Below are 25,840 nucleotides of genomic sequence, written 5' to 3'. Positions count from 1 at the left end.
CGTGCTTGCACTCTCTCTCTATCGCTCTCTCAAAAATAAATTTTAAAAAATCAAACTTAGAAAAAAAAGTCTCTTAAAATGAACAAATCAAGAGACTATAGATGCTGGCGAGGATGTGGAGAAAGGGAAACCCTCTCACACTGTTGGCGGGAATGCAAACAGGTGCACCCGCTCTGGAAAACAGTGTGGAGGTTCCTCAAAAAATTAAAAATAGATCCCCCTTACGACCCAGCAATAACACTGCTAGGAATTTCCCCCAAGGGATACAGGAGTGCTGATGCATAGGGGCACTTGTACCCCAATGTTTACAGCAGCACTTTCAACAATAGCCAAATTATGGAAAGAGCCTAAACGTCCATCAGCTGATAAATGGATAAAGAAGATGTGGTTTATCTATACAATGGAATACTACTTGGCAATGAGAAAGAATGAAATCTGGCCATTTGTAGCAACGTGGATGGAACTGGAGAGTGTTATGCTAAGTGAAATAAGTCAGAGAAGGACAGATATCATATGTCTTCACTCATATGTGGATCTTGAGAAACTTAACAGAAGACCATGGGGGAGGGGAAAGGGGGAAAAAAGTTACAGAGAGGGAGAGAGGCAAACCACAAGAGACTCTTAAATACAGAGAACAAACTGAGGGTGGATAGGGAGTGGGGGAGAGGGGAAAGTGGGTGATGGGCATTGAGTAGGGCATGTGTTGGGATGAGCACTGGGTGTTGTATGTAAGCCAATTTGACAATAAATTATATTTAATATTTAAAAAAAGAAAAAAAGAGTCTCTTGTGGTTTGCTTCCCTCTATTTATTCCTTCCCTTATGTTCATCTGGTTTTTTTTCCTTAAATTCCACATATGAGTGAAACCATATAATATTTGTTTTCTCTGACTGGCTTATTTTGCTTAGCATTATACCATCTAGTTCCATCCACGTCATTGCAAATGGCAAAATTTCATTCCTTTTCCGTGGCTGAGTAATGTCCCATCGTATATATAAGCCACACCTTCTTTATCCATTCATCAGTCGATGGACATTGGGCTCTTTCCATAACTTGGCTATTGCTGATAGTGCTGCTAAAAACATTGAGGCGCATGTGCCCCTTCAAATCGGTATTTTTGTATCCTTTGGCTAAATATGTCATGGTGCAATTGCTAGGTCATAAGGTAGTTCTATTTTTAACTTTCTGAGGAGGCTCCATTCCGTTTTCCAGAGTGGCTGCACCGGTTTGCATTCTCACAACAGTGTAAGAGGGTTCCCTTTCTCCAGAACCTCGCCAACATCCGTTGTTTCCTGTGTTGTTCGTTTCAGCCATCCTGGCAGTTGTGAGACGATATCTCATTGTGGCTTTGATTTGTATTCCCCTGACAATGAAAGAAATGTTCTTGTAGAAGACTTTTGGTTAAAGCATGTGTGTGTAGAAGGACACACACCCAGGAGTAGAATTGCTAGATGTATGTTTTATTATATGTTTTCAATGTTCATAGATGTTACCTAATGGTCTTCTAAAGTGGTTATTCCAATTTGCATTTGACCAGCAAAGTACCTAAGTTTCACGTGCCCCATACTGTCACCTACACTGGGATTTTGTGTGTGTGTGTGTGTGTGTGTGTGTGTGGTTTGTTGTTGTTTTGAGCCTTTCTGGTGGCTTACTATTTGCCATATTCTTTTATTTTTAATGTTTATTTATTTTGAGAGAAAGAGAGAGAGAGAGAGAGCACAGGTGCACAAGCAGGGGAGAGGAAGAGAGAGAGGGAGAGAGAGAATCCCAAGCAGGCTCCACGCTCAGCACAGAGCCCCATATGGGGGTCCGTCTCACAACCTGAGCTGAAATCAAGAGTCAGACACTTAACCAACTGAGCCCCCCAGGCGCCCCTGCCATATTCCTTTTTTTTAATGCTGCATTCACCCATTTGGGCTATCATAACAAAGATTCAAACACAGATTCAGGGGCTTATAAAGAGCACCCTTATGCACTAACCACCTCCCAAAGGTCCCACTCCCAACACCGTCACATTGGGGGGTAGATTTCAACATAGGGATGCTGAGGGGACACGGACCTGCAGTCTATGGCCAACCCCAACTGGTAGAGGAATAAAAACAACTTCCCCGAGAACATGAAATGATCCCCAAGGTTCTCCAAGATCCTCCTCTGCATTAATCGAGGTCATCAAAAGGCTAAAGAAATGGACCAAAGGGCTCCAGTCCCTGCAGAAGTGATAAATCCACAACCCTTATAAACCTCTGCTCTTGTCACACGTCTGTGTTTGGAGCGTTTACCTGTTTTGCATAAAACAGCAGTGAAGACAACACCCACACTACTCTCTCATGTGCCTTCCCTAATGTCTTTTCGCCTATCCTTATGTGTCCTACTTCTCTAAGCATTTGCTTAGGCAACCAGACACATGCTGGAGCTTTGACCGCAAATAAAGTCACATGGCTTCACTTTCAAATTATAATACATTCAAGCCCCTACATGCCACGCTTGCAGATGGATGGGTTTACATGTCTCTTTCTCCCTAAACATCTGCAAATCCCAGAGACGAAAGACCCCATTCCTGGAAGTTTTACCCATTGGTGTAATCCACCCATGAGCATTTCCTTGTCTACTGAGTCAAATGCTGACGCTGACCAGGCTGGTCCCAATAACTTGGTGACTTTACAGGCACCAAGAGCATTGGAATAGGTGGGAGGCCAACTTGGAATTCCAGAATTCCAGGCTACAGAGTGACAGAAGCATCTCCACCGGTGTAGAGAGACAGCTTGGCAGGACAGAGGTGTGTGTGTGCAAATTGGGAAAGGTAAAAAGGGTGGCATAGGCGTAGGCACAGAGGGGAGGGGAACCCCTCAGGTGGAGAGACAAAAGGAAGAGAAAGAGAGGCTGTGGAAGCATGGGGTGTGTTTAGACAAGAGAAAAACCTCTCCAGACCATGGACCAAACAATGAAAAATACAGAGAGAGCCAGATTCTACCTTGCAAACAGCCTTAGGAGAGAAGATTGGAGTTTTCAGGATTCTCTGGGCCGGGGCCACCGGTGTGCGCCCCTTAGGGGGAAGGAGCCAGCCCTGGAGCACAGTAGCAATCTCGGGGGTGCACTGGGATAAAGCAGTCCCCTCCCTCCAATACTGTGGGAAGAGAGTATATTGCCCCCCCAAGGACAAAAGATCCTGCAGGTGCCAGCCTTGTCAGCTGGGTGAGCTACCCCAGAACCAGGTCTGTGCAGAGCAAGATCCTTTAAGACATCAGGGTTTGAATCCCAGAAAAGCGCCTGGGAGGCTCAAGAGACTGTGGAGCAGGACAAGCCAGTCACCCGCACTGCTCTGTGAGGGCCACCTGAACAGGGCGGTTTGAGACTCCCAGTCTGGAAAGGAGAGATTGGGTGTCGCAAATTTCCCCCCCCACCAACCATACAATGGGGCTTCAGGGAACAGGATAGCAGGCCCCAGTGGAGGCAGGACCCCCTTACACCAAACCCCACCCCTCCATGCATGGTAACTGCTTATATACTGGAATGAGACTGGCACTGACTGAACCAGACAGCTTCTCCTCCAGGCCAGCACAGCCACCAGTCCCAGGATCCAACAGACAACTGTCCTGCAGTTTTGCATTTTCTGATTTGATTTTTTGTCAACTGTTATTATATATTTTTCTCTCCTCTTTTATCTTTCTTCCTCTACTCTGGTTGTTTGTTTAATCAGGCATTTTTACTCTACTCTTTTTACGCCTTTTCTGTATCTACCTCTTCTTCGTTTTCCTCTCTATCTTTCTGGATTAAGCCTTCTTATAGTTTCTTTGATTCTCTATTTGGTCTTTTTTTTTTTCTGTTCCTGTCCTTTCTCTATTTCTATGGGATAAGGCTTCCTCCGCCCTCCTCCTTTTCCATTTTTCCAGGGTTACTTCAACAAACAAATCAAAGCACACCTAGTGGAAGGTCTGAACCACCACTATGAGTAGTGGATAGAGAAAGCAACCATAGATGCGACAACAGAGTGAACACAACACACTCTAAAAACACTTCCTGAGGTGCCAAGACATGGACGGTGTATTACGCCTTTTTAATATAGTAGTACTCACGGGTACAGGACACATAACAACCTGTTAAAACATGTAAAAGACAGAAAAGTAGCCAAAATGACAAAACAGAAGAATTCTCCTCCAAAGAAATTCCAGGGAGAAAGGACAGGTAGAGAATTGCTCAAAACAGGAATAAATAACATATCTGAACAAGAATTTAGAATAGTCATAAGACTGATAGCTGGGCTTGAAAAAAAGCCTAGAAGAGAGCAGAAAATCTATTGCTGCAGAAAGCAAGGACCTAAGAAATAGTCACCATGAATTAAGAAATGTTGTAAATGAGATGAGAAATGAACTAGATGCAGTTACAGCAAGGATGGAAGAAGCAGAGGGGAGAATAAGTGAAATAGAAGATAAAATTATGGACAATGATGAAGCCAAGAAAAAGAGGAACAGGAAATTGCTAGACCACAAGGGGAGAATTAGAGACTGAAGTGATTCAATGAAATGTAATCATATCCATATCATAAGAGTTCCAGAAGAAGAGAGAAAAAAAGGGACAGAAGGCTTATTTGAACAAATTATAGCTGAGAACTTCCCTCGTCTGGGGAAGGAAGCAGACATCCAAGTCCAGGAAGCACAGAGAACCCCATTCAAAATCAACAAAAACAAGTCAACACCGCAATATATCACAGTGAAACTGGCAAAATACAAAGATAAAGAGAGAATTCTGAAAACAGCTAGGGACAAATGAGACTTAACCTACAAGGGTAGACACATAAGGGTAGTAGCAGACCTGTCCACTGAAACTTGGCAAGCCAGAAGTTACTGGCAGGAAATAGTCAATGTGCTGAATAGAAAACATATGCAGCCAAGAATCCTTTATCCAGCAAGGCTGTCATTCAGAATAGAAGGAGAGATAAAGGATTTCCCAGACAAACAAAAATTAAAGGAGTTCATAACACTAGACCAGCCTGCAGGAGATCCTAAGGGGGACTCTGTAAGTGGAAAGCATAAAAGACTACAAAGGACCAGAGACATCACCACCAGCATGAAACCTACAGATAACACAATGACACCAAATCCATATCTTTCAATAATCACTCTGAATATAAATGGACTAAATGCCCAAAAGACATAGGGTATCAGAATGGATAAAAAACCAAAATCCATCTGTATGCTGCCTACAAGAGATTCATTTTAAACCTGAGGACACTTGTACATTGAAAGTGAGGGGATGGAGAACCACCTATCATGCCAAAGGATGTCAAAAGAAAGCTGGAGTAGCCATACCTATATCAGACAAACTAGATTTTAAACCAAAGACTGTAATAAGAGATGAAGAAGGGCATTATATCATAATTAAGGGGTCTATCCATCAAGAAGAGCTAACAATTGTAAATGTTTATGCCCCAAACATGAAACGCCCAAATATATATAAATCAATTAATCACAAACATAAGCAAACCTATTGATAGTAATACTGTAATTGCAGGTGACTTTAATACTCCACTTAGGACAATGGACAGATCATCTAGGCAGTCAATAGGGAAACAATGGCCTTGAATAATATACTGGACCAGATGGACTTAACAGATACATTCAGAACTTTTCATCCAAAAGCAGCAGAATACACATTCTTCTCAAGTACACATGAAACATTCTCCAAAACAGATCACATACAGGGTCACAAAACAGCCCTCAACAAATATAAAAAATTGGGATCGTACCATACATATTTTCAGATCACAATGCTATGAAATTTGAAATCAACCACAAGAAAAAATTGGAAACCTCCAAATACATGGAGGTTAAAGAACATTGTACTAGGGGCACCTGGGTGGCTCAGTTGGTTAAGCGTCCAGCTTCAGCTCAGGTCATGGCCTCACAGTCCGTGAGCTCGAGCCCCGCATCAGGCTCTGTGCTGACAGCTCAGAGCCTGGAGCCTGCTTCAGATTCTGTGTCTCCCTTTCCCTCGGCCCCTCCCCTGCTCATGCTCTGTCTCTCTCTGTCTCAAAAATAAATAAAAACATTTTTTTAAAAAGTACATCATACTAAAGAATGAATGGGTCAACCAGGAATTAAAGAAGAAATTAAAAAATATATAGAAGCAAATGAAAATGAAAACACAACAGTCCAAACCCCTTGGGATGCAGTGAAGGCAGTCCTGAGAGGAAAATACATTGCAAGCCAGGCCTATCTCAAGAAATAAGAAAGATCCCAAACACAGAACCTAATCTCATACCTAAAGGAGCTAGAAACAGCAAAGAAAGCTCAAAGCCAGGAGAAGAAGATAAATAATAAAGATTGGAGCAGAAATAAACAATATAGAGTCAAAAAAACACAATAGAACAGATCAATGAATCTGAGAGATGGTTTTTTGAAAGAATAAACAAAATTGATAAACCCCTAGCCAAAACTCTCAAAAAGAAAAGAGAAAGGACCCAAATAGATAAAATTATGAATGAAAGGGGAGAGATCACAACCAACACCACAGAAATACAAACAATTATTAGAGAATATTATGAAAAATTATATTCCAACAAACTGGACAACCTGGAAAAAATGATCAAATTCCTAGACACCCACATACTACCAAAACTCAAATGGGAAGAAATAGAAAATTTGAACAGACCCATAAACAGTGAAGAAATGGAATCAGTCACCAAAAATCTCCCAACAAATAAGAGTCCTGGGCCAAATAACTTCCCAGAGGAATTCTACCAGACATTTAAAGCAGAGTTAATACCTATTCTTCTCGAACTGTTCCAAAAAATAGAAACGGGAGGAAAGCTCCGGACTCATTCTATGAAGCCAGTATTACCTTGATTCCCAAACCAGAAAAAGACCCCACTAAAAAGGAGAATTACAGGCCAATATCCCTGATGAATATGGATGCAAAACTTCTCAACAAGATAGTAGCAAATCGAATTCAACAGTATATTAAAGGAATTATTCACCATGATCAAGTGAGATTCATTCCTGGGCTGCAGGGCTGGTTCAATATTTGCAAATCAATCAACGTGATACATCACATTGACAGAAGAAAGGATAAGAACCATATGATCCTGTCAATAGATGCAGAAAGAGCATTTGACAAAATACAGCATCCTTTCTTAATAAAAACCCTCAAGAAAGTCAGGAAAGAAAGAACATACCTTAACATCATAAAAGCCATATATGAGAGCCCCACAGCTAATATCATCCTCAGTGGGGAAAACTGAGAGCTTTCCGCCTGAGATCAGGAGCACGACAGGGATGTCCACTCTCACCACTGTTGTTTAACATAGTGTTAGAAGTCCTAGCCTCAGCAATTAGACAACAATATGAAATCAAAGGCATCCAAATTGACAAAGAAGAAGTCAAACTTTCACTTTTTACAGATGACATGAGACTCTACATGGAACACCTGAAAGACCCCCCAAAAGCTGCTAGAACTGATACATGAATTCAGCAAATTCACAGGATATAAAATCAATGTACAGAAATCAGTTGCATTTCTATACACCAATAATGAAGCAACAGAAAGAGATATCAAGGAATTGATCCCATTTACAATTGCACCGAGAACCATAAAATACCTAGAAATAAACCTAACAAAATAAATAAAAGATCTGTATTTTGAAAACTATAGGAAGCTTATGAAGGAAATTAAAGAAGACACAAAGAAATGGAAAAACATTCCATGCTCATGGATAGGAAGAGTAAATACTGTTAAAATGTCGATACTACCCAAAGCAATCTACACAGTCAATGCAATCCCAATCAAAATAGCTCCAGAGTTATTCTCAGAGCTAGAACAAACAATCCTAAAATTTGTATGAAACCACAAAAGACCCCAAATAGCCAAAGTAATGTTGAAAAAGAAAACCAAAACTTGAGGCATCACAATCCTGGACTTTAGCCTGTACTACAAAGCTGTAATCACCAAGACAGTATGGTATTGGCACAAAAACATAGACTTAATAGAATATAATAGAGAACCTAGAAATGGACCCACAAATGTATGGCCAACTAATCTTTGATGCAGCAGGAAAGAGTATCCAATGGAAAAAGGACAGTCTCTTTAGCAAATCGTGCTGGGAGAACTGGACAGCAACACGCAGAAGAATGAAACTGGACCACTTTCTTACACCAGACACAAAAATAAATTCAAAATGGATAAAAGATCTAAATGTGAGACAGAAAATCATCAATATCCTAGAGGAGAAAACAGGCAACAACCTCTTTGACCTCAGCTGCGGTAACTTCTTATTTGACACGTCTCCAAAGATAAGGGAAATAAAAGCAAAACTGAATTGCTAGGACCTTGTAAGATAAACAGCTTCTGCACCGCAAAGGAAACAATCAACAAAACTAAAAGGCAAGTGACAGAATGGGAGAAGATATTTGCAAATGACCTATCAGATAAAGGGTTAGTATCAAAAATCTATAAAAAAGTTACCAAACTCAACACCCGAAAAACAAATAATCCAGTGAAGAAATGGGCAAAAGACATGAATAGACACTTTTCCAAAGAAGATATCCAGATGGCTAACAGACACATGAAAAGATGCTAAACATTGTCATCATCAGGGAAATACAAATCAAAACCATATTGAGACGCCACCTCACATGGGTCAGAGTGGCTAAAATTAACTCAAGAAACAGCAGATGTTGGCGGGGATGTGGAGAAAGGGGAAGCCCTTGCATTGTTGGTGGGAATGCAAACTGGTGCAGCCACTCTGGAAAACAGTGTGGAGGTTCCTCAAAAAATTAAAACTAGAATTACCCTACGACCCAGCAATAGCGCTACTAGGAATTTATCCAAAGGATTCAGGAGTGCTGATCCACAGGGGCACATGCACCCCAATGTTTACAGCAGCACTTTCAACAATAGCCCACTTATGGAAAGAGCCCAAATGTCCATCAACTGACAAATGGATAAAGAAGATGTGGTTTATATATACAGTAGAATACCACCTGGTGATGAAAAAGAATGAAATTTTGCCTTTTGCAACAGCTTGGATGGAACTGGAGGGTATTATGCTAAGTGAAGTAAGCCAGTCAGAAAAAGACAGATACCATATATTTTCACTCATATGTGGATCTTGAGAAACTTAACAGAAGACCGTGGGGGAAGGGAAGGAAAAATAAGTTACAAACACAGAGGGAGACAAACCACAGGAGACTCTTAAATACAGAGAACAAATTGAGGGTTGATGGGGGTGGGGGGTTGGGGGGTGCTGAGAAAACGGGAGATGGGCATTGAGGAAGGAGGGCACTTGTCGGGATGAGCGCTGGATGTTGTATGCAAGTGATGAATCACGGGACTCTACTCCCGAAGCCAAGAGCACACTGTATACACTGTATGTTAGCTAACGTGACCAGTTACTCCAAAAAATTTTAAAAAGGGAATGCGTGGGGACCGCCCTCTGATGCAGCAAATGTCCATCTTAAACGGAGGACACAAGTCTGACAGCTCAGCCCCCTCGTGTTATTACTGACTATTTTATGTTGAGATAAGTGTCGATTCCCATGCAGTTGTAATAAATAGTGCCGAGAGATCCTGTGTTCCGTTCACCCGGTCTCCCCCGATGGTAGCACCTTGCAAAAGCAGAGGACAATATACAGTGTCCCAACCAGACATGGGTAAAGACGCACTCCACTGGCCCTGTTCAGATGTCCCATTTCACTTGGTGTCGTGTCCGTGTGTGTGCAGTTTTTTCACATCTGTGTTCCTGCCTCTGCCACCACGCTCAGGACCCAGCGTATCTCCACCATGGCCATCCATGGGGTTGCCCTTTTGTAACCCCGACCACCTCCCCGCTGCCCTCCTCCATGCTAACCCCAGGCAACAACAAATCCACAACTACGTTACCGCCTGTATCGACAGACCTTTCCCTTTTAAAGTTGAGAAGCGCTCCGTGGTGTGGATGGCCACAGCTTGCTTACTTGGGTTAAGGACACTTGGGTTATTCTGTTTGGGGTTATTATCCCAAAGCAAAAAAGCTGCTATGGATATGTATGTAAAGGTTTTTGTGTGAACCTAAGTTTTCACTTCTCTGGGATAAACACCCAGGAGTGAAATCTCTGGGTCTGTGAAAGTTTCATGGTTAGTTTCATAAGAAATTGTTGGGGCGACTGGGTGGCTCAGTCAGTTAAGCATCCGAGTTCTGCTCAGGTCATGATCTCACGGTTCTTGAGTTTGAGCCCTGCGTCGGGCTCTGTGGTGACAGCTTAGAGCCTGGAGCCTGCTTTGAATTTTGTGTCTCCTCTCTCTCTGCCTCTCCCCTGCTCAGTGCTCGCTCTCTCTCTCTCTCTCTCTCTCAGTGAATAAACATTTAAAACAATTTTTTTAAAGAAAGAAAGAAATCGTCATACTGGGGCACCTTGGTGGCTCAGTCAGTAGAGCATCTGAGTTCTTCTCAGGTCATGATCTCACAGTCCGTGGGTCCGACCCCTGCATTGGGCTCTGTGCTGACAGCTCGGAACCTGGAGCCTGCTTCGGATTCCGTGTCTCCCTCTCTCTCTCTGCCCCTCCCTCGCTTGTGCTCTCCTCTCTCTCTCTGTCTCTCTCTCTGTCTCTCTCTCTCTCACTCTCTCTCTCTCAAAAATAAATAAACATTTCAAAAAAAAAAAGAAATTGTTGGAGAGCCTGGATGACTCAGTTGATTAAACATCCAACTCTTGATTTTGGCTCAGGTCATGATCTTGTGGTTTGTGAGATCGAGCCCCACGTTGGGCTCTGAGCTGACAGTGTGGAGCCTGCTTGGGATTCTCTCTCTCTCTCTCTCTCTCTCTCTGCCCCTCCCCCCCTTGCTCTCTATCTCTCTCTCTCAAAATAAATAAAAACAAACTTAAAAAAAATTGTCATACTGTTTTCCAGAGTGGTGGCATCATTTTAAATTCTCAGAGGCGATGGCAGAATGGCCCGGCTTCTCTGCATCCTCATCAGCATCTGGTGTCGTCACCATTCCTTACGTTAGCCACTCTGATAGGTGCCCAGCGATCCTTCACTGTCATTTTAATGTGCGTTTCGCCGATGGCTAATGATGTCGAACCTCTTTTCACATGCTTATTTGCCATCTGTATCTCCCTTCCGGTGAAATGTCTGTTCGTGTCCTTTGCCCACTTTCCCTCCTTCTAACTAATTGAATTAACTAAACACACTCAGTGTTGCTTTCAGAGGCATAGGAAGCATGCATCCTCGCCAGAAAAAAAAAAAATTGTCAGGAGACATGTACCCTCAAACATTTACAGAAAAACCTACAGAAACAGCCTTTAGAACGAGCCGCACTTACGGAACAACTATTGTCAAGAAAAGCGTCCAAACACATAAGCCAAAAGCTCAGTTGTTTCTGCCAGATTTCTGAAGGTTCTGGAAGAATATTTCTATACAATGCTCTTTAACAGATTAATGTCTGTACTTACGCGGGGCGGGGGGTGTTCACAACGCAGCTCACGGGTCCTGGAGGCTCCATTAGGATGCGGTCCTAATCCTAATACCCAGTGCCGACTCTAACACACGGTGCTATCAGCAGCATATTAAGATTCTATTTTGGTAGAAATGGACACTAAGGAATTCCTGGCTTCGCACTTTCCCAGACCACAATCACTTCTTTCCTGCTCTGCGTTGCAGCATTTTGGAAGACACCTGGGTATTCGAGAAAGTAAACAGATTGGAGCCGCTTGGTCGGAGAGAAACCCCAGCTCTGGGGATGGGAACTTCTTCGGGCCCTCTGGGCAGGGGGGAGGGCCCACGATGGAAGCAAGGCACAAAACAGGCTCTTGGCACGTCCGCACCCGTGTTCACAGCGGGATTATTCAGGATAGCTGAGACGTGGAAGAAGCCGATTGCCCATCGACAGATGAAGGCGCTCTATCCACACAACGGAATACTATTAAGCCTTAAAAAGGGGGGAGATTCTGTTCCTTTTTTCTGTTCCATGCTACAATATGGATGAGCCTTGAAGACGTTACGCCCAGCGACATAAGCCAGTCACAAAAAGGCAAATACTGTATGAGTCACAGAGACAGAGTCACAGAGACAGAACGCGGAAAGGTGGTCACCAAGAACCGGGGGACAAAGGAACGGGGAGCTAGAGTTTGCTGGCCACAGAGTTCCAGTCTGGGAAGATGAAAGAAATTCCGGGGAGGATAGTGGCGACGTGGCTCAACACTGTGAATGTGCTGGAACCCACTGAGCCACACGCCTAAAGATGGTTAACGTGGCAAATTTTGCGTTATGTCTGTCTTACCGTAATGTTTTAATGTGCTGTTGACTTTCAGATGCACTTCGACCTGTTCTTCCTGGCTACAGCCTTGTTTGGATTCCCCAAACCTCCAGGAAAGAGCGAAGCATAACAACCTGGCATCCGCTTCTCATTACCTTTTGGAGCAAAGACTGTCGTCCTGTCTGCCAGCCGTTGGGTCCAGCTTGATTAGGTCTGGCAACACTCCTCTGGCCTTGGGAGCACCAGGAAAGGCTGTCTCTGGAGCAGGGGTTTAACGGGAATTCAGGTCTTGTTGGCAGAAGAGATATTTGCTGATTTTTTTCTTTTTTTTTCTTTTTTTGTCTTCACCATACCTGGCGGACGCTGCCTTGGGGGATGCGAAGCTGGTTCAGGTATCAGGGGCTACTGAACTGTGATGGACCCTAGAGATCATTTAATCCAAGGCCACTTGGGGATACAGACCACACATCACAGCAGGAAGGGACAGACCCAGGCCACCACCCTTTGCCCCACAACCGGCCTTCAATATTTTGTGCTTTGTTTGCTAACACCATCCCCTGGAGAGGTTGTCACTGCGTGGAAAAGCCCTGGGAGGATGATGGCTAGACTTCTTACCTGCGGCCACCCAGGGTAAGGGCCGAGCTGTGACATGCACACAAGCTATTAGCTACAGATCCACTGTCCCCTGCAAGGAAGGAGAGACACTCCCGTGCTCTCAAAGGTCCCGAAATGCCCTCTGTACGCACAGGGTGCCGTGCTCACGCCTGAACAATGTTCACAAAATCATAAAGGAACGTTCACTGAGCCCTTCCCACAGACCAGCACTGCTCATGGATCAATGCACCAGAAGCACGACATTTCTCCCATTTTCTGGATGAGACAACTAAGGCCCAGAAAAATCAGGTAACTGCCCAAGGCACGTGGCTGGTAAAACGGTAACCTAGACTGGCTCCAAAGGCTAAATTGGCAAAGGCCTCCGCCCCATCTCCAATTGACTGATTTAAATCCCACATCCTTGTAATTCTCTTACGGCAAGCCCCACTCCTCCTTCAGACGGACAGACAGCATCTTGCTGGGGGTGCCCTGTCACCACCTCTTCTCCCAGGCCTTTGTGCCCAGTGTCCCCGGCCTGGGTGTGAGTGAACAATGCGGGCCAGAGGATTGACCGCTGGCCGCTGCTGCCCCCTGCTGGACGGACTGGGCTCAACAACTCCCTTCACGGGGGGGGGGGGGGGGGGGGGGGGGGGGGGGGGGGGGGCCCAACTCCAGGCAGCTGCCGTGGGCAGGTCTGCGCGCAGCCAGCGATGAGGGGTCATCCTTCCCCGCTGCTGGTCAGTGGCCTGCCAGGGCATGGGTGAGGGAGCTATGAGTGGCTTTCGCAGCCCCCTGAAGACACCCACCCCCCTACCCAGCCCCTGAGGGAGCCCTGGACGGGAGCTCTCCTTCATCCCGGGGGAGGGTTTCCACGCACATCTCCTCTGTCTTCCAGATATGTCCAGATTCCAAATCCCTGCCCCAAGCCATCGGCTTTCTCCTGAATTGTTACAGCAGCTTCCTACACGTCTCCCTGGTCCTGTCCTCATCCCTACAGCCCACCCTGAGCTCACCTCTCTGCTCCAGACCCTCCAATAACATCCCATCTCCTCCAGCAGAGTATCCAGCGTCCTTCCAGTGACCATTAAGCCCCTTCATGACATAGTCCCCATTCGCTCTGTCTCACTGCACTGCAGCCCGCCCCTCCCCCCCACACACATCCTGGTTGGTCCTCACACACACCTGGCACGTTCCTTGTTCAGGGACCTCCGCGCCTGCTGTTCCGCTGGCCTGGGATGCCCTTCTCTCCGCTGTGCGCATGGCTGTCTCCTCTCTCTGTGTCGCTCAATGTCACCTCATCCATCAAAGGAGGTCTCCTGATCGTCCCGCAGCAAACAGAAACGGCCGCCGAGCACTTACCGTCCTCCTGTTTTCCTTCGGAAAACACCGCACCCTCGGATAGCTTCGTCGGCTCCCCGTCTCCCGCAACACGTACATTCACCCCGAGTGTGGAGACCTTGCCTCTTTGGTTCGCTGCTGGGCCCCCACCACCAGGGCCTGCACCAGAGGGTCACTGGGTGAGTTCATGATTTGACCGGTCCTGATCACTCCTTTACCCTCCCCCTGGGGAGGCTTGCTGCCCAAGCATCCCTACTAGGAGGCCCGCCCCTCTGTCTCTCCAAATCGTGCGTTGCTCTAAGGCCAGGTTCACTCTCACCTCCTCCAGGAAGTCCTCAGAATAAATCCCAAACCTCATTGATCTTCCTTCCTATGAACTCCTTCACCTGCCTTCCGTCTGTACTACCTCTCGCTCTGGCGTAGTCCAGGAAAAATACTCTCCCGATTCATGACGAGTGGTCTAGTTGTCTTGTCGACACATCATAAAAGCTAGGGAGGAGAGACTGTGGGGTTTTAGTCTCTCCACGCTCTTAAAGGGTTGGGAACACATCGCTTCTCGGCCTTGTGGCCAAGATCAAGTGTCAAAGGTTGGGAACACAGAAGGCATTGAGCGCACACTCGTTAAAGGTGATAACTCTTTATTTTGTCCCGCCCTCCACACATGGAAAGTCCCAAACCCAGAAGGGGTGGACTCCCACTCAGGGGGAGTCTTCCTTAGCAATGAGTGGCCCGGATCCCTGCAACCCCGGGCCGTCTGGCAAGCCTCCGGGGAGAGCGAGCCCCCTCTTCTTTCCCATTTCTCCCCACAACGGCAGAACCGCCGAGGCAACGGGATTCCCACCGCGTGATGGACTAGCCCCGTGGCCCATCGTTCTGCAGGGAAGGAACAGATCAGCAGAACTACAAGTTCCCAAGTGCACTTTTGTATGCAACCAGTGTCCCCTCCTTTCTATGTCCCCTCTTTGATCCCACCCAACTTTCCCCTCGGGGAGTCTGAACCACCCACAGAGGCTCTGCGGCGCTGCTCTCTCCCTGCCCAGCTGGGCGTGGACATCCACCTCCCTGACCGAAAGATGTCCTCGGTCACCTCGGTTGGTGCCTGGAAATTCTCGGCGACCCCGGGGCTTTCTAATTGCCTCCAGACGTGGAGGCCCCGGACCTCTCATACTGCACTCCAGCTGGAGCCCCCCCAGTGCTCTCCTCCAGCAGACATGGGGGTACAGCTGAGGACACAGCCCATACCCAAGAATGGCAGCCTCTCAGAGAAGGTGGGAATCAGTGAGGACGGCAGATGGCGAGCCGACTTAGAAGAGAGGATACGTGGGGGGAACTGCTGCTCGCCTCGGGAGTCTATGGTAGAAAGTACAGATAATTCTGATTGTTGACTTGCTCTCACTTCCCCTCCGCCCTCCTCCCCTCTTGCCCCCAACGGAGAGGGGGGCTGCGAGCCAGAATACATTTGAATGGCAAAATAATTTATGCTTAATTAAGGTGCTGGATTTAAAATTAGAAGTTTAAATGCATAATCACATGGATTGTTTAAACCCATTGCTTTGCACGCATTAGCCACAACCCTTTTAGATGTCTGTGACACGGGGACCTGCCCCCTCCTCCGAGCCTCCCTCTCCCCTCCTTTTTATAAACCAGGCCACATTAATCTTCCTAAAACCCCACTCTGGTCATTTCACACACGTCCTCTCAATAATTGAGTAGTTGTCCATAATAGCCAATCGCTGGCACTTAGGACCCTGCACGGGGACCCAAGCCCTTTTCTCGTAGCACCACATCCCCGCACACCTATCCCCATCCCCCCCTCCCCCGGCCCGTCTACACACCTAGTGGCCCGTCCACACCCCTCTGCTCCCTCTCCTCCTCCTTCTGGGAGGGAGCCCTGCTACCTACCCAAATCCTGCCTGTTCCATAAGAATCTTTTTAATGAAAAAAAGCCACCTGCCTGTGAATCCTCCGATAATTACAACAAGAAGTCATCTGCCCCTGCCCTGCCACCACCCCTGCTTGGGCGGAACAAGTCACGAGTTCTACCTAGCTGGCCCCGGAACCAGGAGCCTTGCTCTCCAAGCCTTTCCGTGGCCTACAGCAGGGGCTCCCTGACGATGCTTTTGGAGCAAGGATTTCTGAAAAAGAAGCCATGTCCCTCCTTACTCCTTCCTGATAGACCAGAGGAGAGTAAGATGTGATGGGCTCCGAGCGGGATGCTTCCTCCACCGTAGGTGCCACAAAAACCCACGGGCTCGCGGTGTCTTCTATCAATTTTCTCTTTGCTCCTAGTCAACCTCTCCCGTTGGCCACAACAGATATTTCTAACATTCATGCTATGTTCACACGCCCTCCCCAGCCTCCTCTCCCCTCTCTCAGCCACAGGTTCTCACTGTTATCTCACCCAGGGACAAGACACCATTAGAACTCTGCCCCCACGGATCCAGACTCCGGGGGCAAGCTTACCTCATCTTTGGGGCATCTCTCCAATCCTCTCTCACCAGCCCCTCACCAGCCCCTCTGCTCTGTCACCAGCCCTATGTCCATCACGTATGTCCCCTTTCTGGAGTATCTTCAATATTTCTCTCTATATAAGGCTTTACCTCCTAGAATATAAAATGCTCACACGTTTGCATTTCACAATTACAGGTCCATCCTTGTGAAGGTTAATTTTATGTGCCAACTTGATTGGCCCAGATATCTGGCTCAACATTACTCCTGTGTGTGTCTCTGATGGTGTTTTCAGACAAGATTCGCATTTGAACCCAGAAGCTGGGTAAAGGCTGCCCTCCTCAGTGTGGACGGGCTTCCTCCACTCTGCTGAGGACGTGAATAAAGCCCAGCGGCCCAGGAAGAGAGAAGTTATTTTCTCTGCCCGAGTGGCCGAGCTGGGACATTGGTCACCCCGCCTACCCCCCACCTGTCAGTCTGGAACTTGCCCCAGTGGTTATCAGGTCTTTAGACTCAGACCGGAAACACAGCACCAAGTTTCCTGGGTCTCCAGCTGGCCAACCACGGATTATAGGGCTCTTCGGCCTTCATAATCACATGAGCTAATTCCTTGCAATAACTCTAGAGTGCTAGTTGGGTGATTGGAATGTGCCATGGCACTGGGCGAGGGCACCATCAAGGTTCCGTCTCGCCAAGTAGACGGTATGGCCTGTGGGTCTTTACTATTTGGAATCCAGAGACCAGAAGTCCTGTCCCCGGGGCCGGGTTTGGTGTTAGCATTTTGTCTCTTGTCTTTTGCTGATCAACCCCCTTCTGTCTCCTTCTTGGATGTATTGATCCATCCAGCCATCTGAGAGCTTAATCTTGCTGACCGGAAAACCATTTCTACGTAAACTATATCTCTTGTGTATTCTCTTCTGAAAGAAATAGGTGCTTGTACCAAAACATGCAACAAAGTGAGCAGAATAAAATAAAACGCATCCTTCAAGTCTTTAAATAAATGCGTATTTTTATAAATATTGGTTCACCATCTGCGTTGTATTGAAACAAGATTTTCACTAACAATAAACTGTAAATGAATTTCCATGCCATTAAATGCTCTACCATCACAGCATTTTAATGGCTTTGTACAACTCTACGAATCAATGTACCATAATTTATTTGGCCAATTCCCTATTGTTGGCTATTTGGGCTATTTCCAATGACCCTCCCAAAGAGAAATCTCACTACAGAAATGGCTTGCAATTATCCAAGTGACACTATTTCAGCTTCAACAATTTTAAGATCTAATATCCACCGAGGACTATTTCTTCACCATCTCCCCTGTTCCCTTGGTCTTAACTCCCACACAGCATCACATTTCTAATTACATTGTCCCTTTGTACCTTCTGGGGAAGCTCTTGTTTCTTACGCTTCCCTCGAAGTCTTCTAAACTAGCTCAGTTGTGTATTCTTTTTTTTTAAAAAAATAGCTTTTTCAGGGGCACCTGGGTGGCTCAGTTGGTTAAGCGTCCAACTTTTCATCTCTGCTCAGATCATGATCTCGTGGTTTGTGAGATCGAGCCCCATATCAGGTTCTGTGCCTGCTTGGGATTCTGTCTCTCCCTCTCTCTGCCCCTCCCCACTTGTAGTCTCTCTGTCTCTCTCAAAATAAATAAATAAACTTTAAAAAATTAGTTTTTCAGCATGATTGCAAAAGCAATCATCTCACTGTGGAAAACAGAAAATACAGATAAAAATCTAAAACATCTCATTTAGAGATAACCACTGTGAATGCTTGAATTCCGTCTTCCCAATCTTTCTCTAAGGATAATATCATACATACTTTATCAAAAATAAATTCACACTAGACATCCTGACCTCCAGAAGTTTTTTTTACCCACTGGAAGTGTTTGTAAATGCCCCTTTTCTTATAGTCACTTCAACACACAAACACGCAAGTTTTTGAAACTTTGCCAATCTAATATCATGTTTTAATTTGCATTGTTTGGAATACTCATGAAGTTTAACATCCCTTTAAGTGATTTATTGGCATTTTAACTTATTTTTTGTGAAATGTCCATAAATATTCTTGGCTCTTTTTGCATTGGAGATTGGATTGTGCTTATTGACTCTTAAGAAGCCCTTTGCATATGAAGGTTTGTTCGTCTTTCATATTTCCCACAAGTGTTTTTCCCATTTGTTTTTAGGGCTTTTTGATATTTAGAAATTTAATGCTACTTGTTTGGGCAAATCTATCTTCTTCCAGATTCTACCTTCGTTTTAATATTTAGGGAGACCTTCTTCATCTCAAGGTAATAAAAATATGTATCTATAATCTCCTTTAATGGTCACATGGTTTTATTTTCCTTATTTATTTTTTAATATAATTCATTGCCAAATTGGCTAACATACAGTGTGTACAAGGTGCTCTTGGTTTGGGGGGTAGATTCCCGGGATTCATCGCTTACTCTTTTTAATTTTTTTAATGTTTATTTATTTTTGAGACAGAGCATGAATCGGGGAGGGTCGGAGAGAGAGGGAGACACAGAATTGGAAGCAGGCTCCAGGCTCTGAGCTGTCAGCACAGAGCCCGACGCAGGGCTTGAACTCACCGACTGTGAAATCATGACCTGAGCCGAAGTCAGACACTCAACCGACTGAACCACCCAGGCGCCCCCATCGCTTACTCTTAAATACAGAGAACAAACTGAGGGTTGATAGAGGGGACGGGGGAGAAGGGAAAATGGGTGATGGGCATTGAGAATAGCACTTGTTGGGATGAGCACTGGGTGTTATTTTCCTTATTCGAACTTTTAAATCATCTGGAGTTTCTCTTGGTGTATCAGAGTACAGACTTGATGTTTTGCTTTTCTAATTATCTCAATTCTATTTATTGAAATCCTTCTTTTCCTGATGCCTTAAGTGCCTGTATTTCATATTCTAAACCCACTTATTGGTTCTGCCTCCAAACTTTGTATTCCCTTCCATTGATCTTCTGTAGAATCTTCTGCCAATACCACGTTTCAAGAATTACCGTAGCTTCCTGGACATTCTAATGAATTTATTTTTCCAGGATTCTCTCCTCCATACCCTGCCCAATTTTCTAACTTTGCTGGAATATAAATAAGCTATTTTTTTTTTTCATTTTGGAAGGGCAATAGACCAGCTTACTGAACATTTCCAGCAGTTCAAGTGAATATTTTTTCGGTTGACTCTCTCGGGTTTTCCAAATAACTGCATCATCTGCAGATAATAATTGGTCATTCTGATTTATTTAAAGGTATTTATTGTTCTTATTTCTTTTTCTGCTTATCACACTGGCTAAAACTTCTTGAGGAATGTAGAATACTGTCAGAGGTCTTCTCGGCCACGTGCTTCCATATGCAAAACTTGAACTCGTGAGATGCTTCTGGCCTCCCTCTCATCTCACATCTTTTTCCTTGGGAGCATTTTATTGGTATCTTCGGGAAGAAGAACTCGCTTCCATAGCTCAGCCCTTTCTGGATTCTCTTTGGGTCTGCCTGAGAGGGTGCTCTTTGACCTCTCTGCTTCCTGGGAAGGTCAGTGCCACCTGGGTGTGGGTGGAGAAAGGAAGGTCAGAGTGACCAGTGACTATGCATCTTGCTTAATTCGGGGATCGCCAGCCAGCTTCTCTGGCGTCAGATCTGAAGCCACCTTCTTCAGTTGGCTTTATCATCATGAAGCTGACATTTTGAGCCGTATCTCTTTGATGTCTCCACTCAACTGATTCCAAACTGAGACAGGGAAGAAGTGACGATACAAGCTTGCCTGTTTTGTTCTTGACCATGGTAAAAATATCTCTGTTCCAGCATCACGCATGAGGCTGTTTGTTACTTTTAGAAGAATAACCCCTACCACGTAGGAAAATGTTCTTTAATTCTAGCTTACTAGAGGTTTTAGTAAGAAATGGGTGTTAGATGCCATAAAACTTTATTTTAGCATCTATTGAGATCATTATATCGCTTCTCTTTTGACATATTATGAAGTAAAGTGTATTAGTAGATTTTTTTAAGTTAACAAATTTTGCAGTCCACGATACACCCCACTTGGTCTTATGTATTATTCTTTCAATGCATTGGTGGATTTGATCTGTGGACATTTTACTTGGATTTTTTACAATTATATTTGTAATTGATGTTTGTCTACCTTTGTTTGTTGTTCCTGTTATGATTATTATCATGTTTGTGGTGCTTTATCTCAGCCTTTTGTGAGCACTTCTTTAACAGATTGTTTTTAGTTTCACCAACAAAATTGACGTGCTTTGGTTCTCTACCCTCTCCTTATTTCGTTTTTATTTCATTTCATTTTCCCCCAAAAATCACTCATTGCATTAAGACTCTCAGATGAGTTAAAATATATTCTTCCTGAAGATTTAAAACTATGTTCTATATCTGGATATAGCCTCTTTCTCCCTAAGATTATGTATTTGCACTTGTCCTCTTGGCATTTTATTGCCAAGAGGTACTTTTTAATACTGTCTCTTCAAAATAATGTTGAGTTTTTAAATTATCTTCACCACTCTTCTATTTATTCTGCGTCATACTCTCCTAAACCTATTAGTCTGCTTTTCAGGGTTTAATTTTATATTGGTGTTGAAGTGAATGTTTAGTCCGATTTCCCTTCTTTCTTTTTTGATAATAAAAGCATTGAAGGCTAGAAATTTTCTTCTGAGGATGGCTTTGGCCACCTCTAGTAAATTTTGCTATACCTCGCCCTTGTCATCCATCTGAAACAATTTCTCATCACTGACTTATAACCTGTGAGCTACTCATTAACAAATGCTTTCGTTTGTTTCTAATACCCAAGTGCTACACCATCTTTGCTTGTCCTAAAGATATTGTCATATTTTCATTTTATCCACTTTCGTGGTCGGAGAATATAAACACACGTCTCTGGAAATCTATTAATGTTTTCTGTATGGCCTTCCGTGGATGCGAACAAATGTCTGCACAACAACACATGTTGCAGGGACATTTGAAAAGACCACGTGTTGTCAATTTACATACTGCAGAGTGCAACATGGATCTACTATGTCTATTTATTTACTAAATAATAACGGACTGCCTGGGACATTGGGCAATTTCCTACTGATTACTGTCCAGTCTCGTCCTGGTTGAGAAGTGTTTATCTTCACACCGCGATTCCATCACAAAGTCTCATGTCCGGTTTTCCACTAGGCTGCCTACCTTTTGCTAATTGATTTGCAGGGTCTCCCTTTGTGGTGGGATTTTGAGATTTCAGACCACTACAAGTGAGTTTCCCACAAGTTATGAGTCAATGAGAGAGAAAGGAGAAAACTGGACAATCTTGGAAACACCAAATATCACCCAAAGCAGATGCTGGTTGGCTGACAGCCTTTGAAACATGGGGTCTACAAGATGACCTAAGGGACCCCTCAGCCCTGAATCGGTCCCCATGGAGATTCCTGGTATTCATAATGGAAAGCCCAGTGTTCTTAATCTGTCTCGGGTGGACAATACTGTCTTCCATATACTCCACCTCTCCCAGCCCATCGTTTTTTGGTTTCAAAGTATGAATAAACTCTCAACAAAAGCTCTTGGGAATATTTCTGCCTTGTGTGGGTTTCAGTTGCTTTTTTCTTTGAAACAGTCCATTTCTATCTTTTTTATATTGTGAGGTACAAGATGCATATGGAAAAGTTACACACACACACACACACAACATAACAGCTCAATGAATTACCACAAACACCCTTGTAACCACCAAGCAGTTCAAGAAGGAAAACATTGCCTGAAGTCTCTCTATGCCCCTTCCCAAGCACTGCCTCCTCTTTCTCTTGAAAAGACAATCACTGGGGAGCCTGGGTGACTCAGTTGGTTAAGCGTCCGACTTCGGCTCAGGTCCTGATCTTGTGGTTCATGAGTCTGCACCCCGCATCAGACTCTGTGGTGACAGCTCAGAGCCTGGAGCCTGCTGCGGATTCTGTCTCCCTCTCTCTGTCCCTCCCCTGCTTGCACTCTGTCTCTCTCTCTCTCTCTCAAAAATAAACACTAAAAAAAATTTTTTTAAGAAAAAGCAATCACTCTCTTAATTTCCATCTGTATAGTTTGCCTTTGCCTATTTCCAAATTTTATGTAAATGGTGTCCCGTGGTGTTTGTTCTCTTATATCCGGCAACTTTCATTTACTCAACATTATGGTTGTGAGAGTCAAGCACTTGTCCCAAATAACTGGAATATTCTCCCTCCTCACTCTACATGTCCCTTTCAGGAACACACCACATGTTATCTGTCTGTTCTACTGTGGATGACATCTGCATTGTTCCTAGTTTGAAATGGCTGATGTGGGAAGCGTTTCTGAAGCAGGCATGACTGTCCTCCTGAGAAGCCACTCTGCCCACAGGTGCCGGGCATCAGGAACAGAGGGTGACGTGAGACACTGGTGTTCTGGGTGCACTCTTGCTCTCAGGGCCCCTCTCCAAACATGCTGAGGCAGGATCACCCCAGGGCTCCTTCTCTGCGTTCCCTTCCACTCACACCCACCATGAGCTGGCCAGCCCGTCCTCAGTCTTGCCTGCTCGACTTGTCGCAGGAATCGCTCAAACTTTTTGCCCTCGTGATGCATTCTGCCCTAAGTTCAACCACTGACAGATCTTCTCCATTTTTCTCCTTTTCCTTCATGTCTAAGATTATCTGAGATGGGAGGAGTTAAAATTTGAAAGCAGATTACTGTCTCAAACTGCCCTTCCGCGCCCTCAAAGTGACTTTACACTGTCCACTTTCCATCAGGTTGATTTTCACACTTACTTCTCGGAGGGCAAACTTTTCACTTGCCATCATTATGCTTGACAGATGCATCACTGTCACCCGGCCAATGACACTGATGCACATAATTAGCTGTGAGACTTAATAAGCTGTGATCCTGGTGGTCCAGTCTCTTGCTTAGGGGAACACCATCCGGCAACCAAAGATTTTGCCTTTTTTTCTTTTTTTCTTTAAATGATGCCTCTCTTCATCCCCTTCTCACATACATGATACTTGCTCCTAGACCTTCTTCTCCCAAAGTTCCCCCAATACTCCTGGTCCCTGCCTTGCCCTTGTGCATTTCTGCTTCCCTCCCGCTGTTTCCTCATTTTTTTCTCCCAAGACTCCATCTGGAAAAAAGACCAAAGAACAGAAAGGAAAGATGAGGGAGAAACAGACTACAAGAGAGCAGAATGGGGTCTGCAGGGAGGGGGTCAGACAGCCAAGATGCTCGACCAGGGAGTTTTAAGAAACACACCTAGATGGGGCGCCTGGGTGGTTCAGTCAGTGAAGCATCCGACTTTTGCTTTCAGCTCAGGTCATGATCTCATGGTTCATGAGTTCAAGCCCCACATCCTGCTGTCAGCATGGAGCCTGCCTGGGATTCTCTCTCTCCCTCTCTCTCTCTCTCTCTGACCCTCCTCCGCTCTCTCAAAATAAATGAACTTCAAAAAAATTTTTAAAAAAAGAAGAAGCACCCGTAGACCGCACATATTTGCACCTTAGCTTTGCCACTTAGCCACAACGGGACTCCAAGAAAATTGTCTCACCACTCGGTTTCCTCCTCTGCCGGGTGGTGATAATGGTAGACCTGCCGTCCAAGACTGTTGCAAAGGGAAAACGAGTTTATACATGCAACACCTTTAGACGCGTGCCTGGTGTGTGTCACGAACAATATCATCAGTGTGGAGTATATAGTCCCCTAGACTCCCAGCACATCGAGAAGTGCCTGGCAGACGCTAGGGCTCAAAAAGTGTTTATTGAATGAAACTCGTTTGTTTGTTATTTTGTCTTTGAGAGTTACATTAATGGAAACGTCTGCATCTCCAATTGTACAACCCCATTTTTGTGCCATCATAAATCATGCCCCAACAGGAAAAAAAAAAAACCCCTCGCAAAAGTTGTAAATGGCTTTCATCACATCTCGTTTGTGCCCATATCCCATTGCGTTGTTTCAAGCCTTCGAAAACACAAAGGAAATGAAAGAGCCCTCTGTTTTCCCCTTGCACAAAGAGCTGCCCATAAAGACCACATAACAATGCCACTTTACAAAGTGGCTCCCCGTGGCCCAGTAGGTTGATGGGCAAGCCAGTCCCGCCACACCACGGAAAATACATTCACACAAATGTCCTGGTTGAAACCATCGAGCCCGAAAAGCTATGAAAAACCCATTAGAAAGGGATATAGAGGAAACTTCAGCCAAATTAAAAGGCTTCTGACCGCAGGGAGAAGCATCTGCGTTGCCGGAGACCGTGGAGTCAGGCTGCAGGCACCAGAGAGAGAACAGAACGGAAGGGGAGACAGACAGTAGCATGGCCTGGAGGGGGCCGCAGGGCAACCCCGAGCTCGGAGCATCCACAGCTGGATTTAAAGGTGAGGTATGAACCAAGGGCGCTGGGGACCTAATGTGGGGAACACGCATGTCAGAGGAGCGGCTTTCTAGAACTTCAGGAAATAGCGGGGGCATTTCAGGCTCAAAGAAGAAATCAGTCTCAGAAGCAGATCCGTGTCAGGGTCACTTTGAATGCATCTGGATATGCCCAGTGCCTGTCGCTTACCCTGAGTTCGCAAGGAGGTCTGAGTATTTGGGACCCAACATTTCTCCCAGACCGTGACCCTCCACTGGCAACCTAGTCTCACTGACGTTCAACCCTCACACGGTGCTGAGACCAAATGGGACCCAAACTGCATCCATTTACTTATTAAGCATTGTTATTTTGCTGCAAAAGAATTACAAACCAAGCCAAAACCAAAACCCAATTTTTTTTGTTTCAAGTTCTACGGCTGGCGGTCTCTGAAGGCACGCCGGGGGGGGCTCTGCACCATCCAACTTCTGCACCTGACCTCATTTGGATGCAAACCCGCATGACGTGGAAATCTCCAGATAATGTTTGTGCTTTTCTGTGACGACCTGTGTTACTAGTTCCCAACCAAACACATTTGCAAACAAACTGACGTAAGTCACGTACAGTATATCACTGAAAATACGTGAATTGTGGTGCCCTCTGATGCTTATTTAAACATTAAACTAGAACAACGGAGCGACCTTTATCTGATTCAGAGAAAGCCAGGATCTGTCTACTACTGATTGCTTAAACAGTCTGCACCTTTCAAGGACACTCACTGAAGGAGGTAGTCACGTATAAGATTTCCAAGAAGTGAAGGGGCCAGTACTGGTTCTGGGCTCCTTCCTCCTCAAATAACGTCAGGCTGTGGGGCACTGAGGCAGGGTGGGCAGTGGAGGGG

This window comes from Prionailurus bengalensis, chromosome C1 (genome assembly GCF_016509475.1).
Source record: "Prionailurus bengalensis isolate Pbe53 chromosome C1, Fcat_Pben_1.1_paternal_pri, whole genome shotgun sequence".
In the NCBI taxonomy this organism is placed as follows: Eukaryota; Metazoa; Chordata; class Mammalia; order Carnivora; family Felidae; genus Prionailurus; species Prionailurus bengalensis.
Note: the sequence above shows the minus strand (reverse complement) of the source record.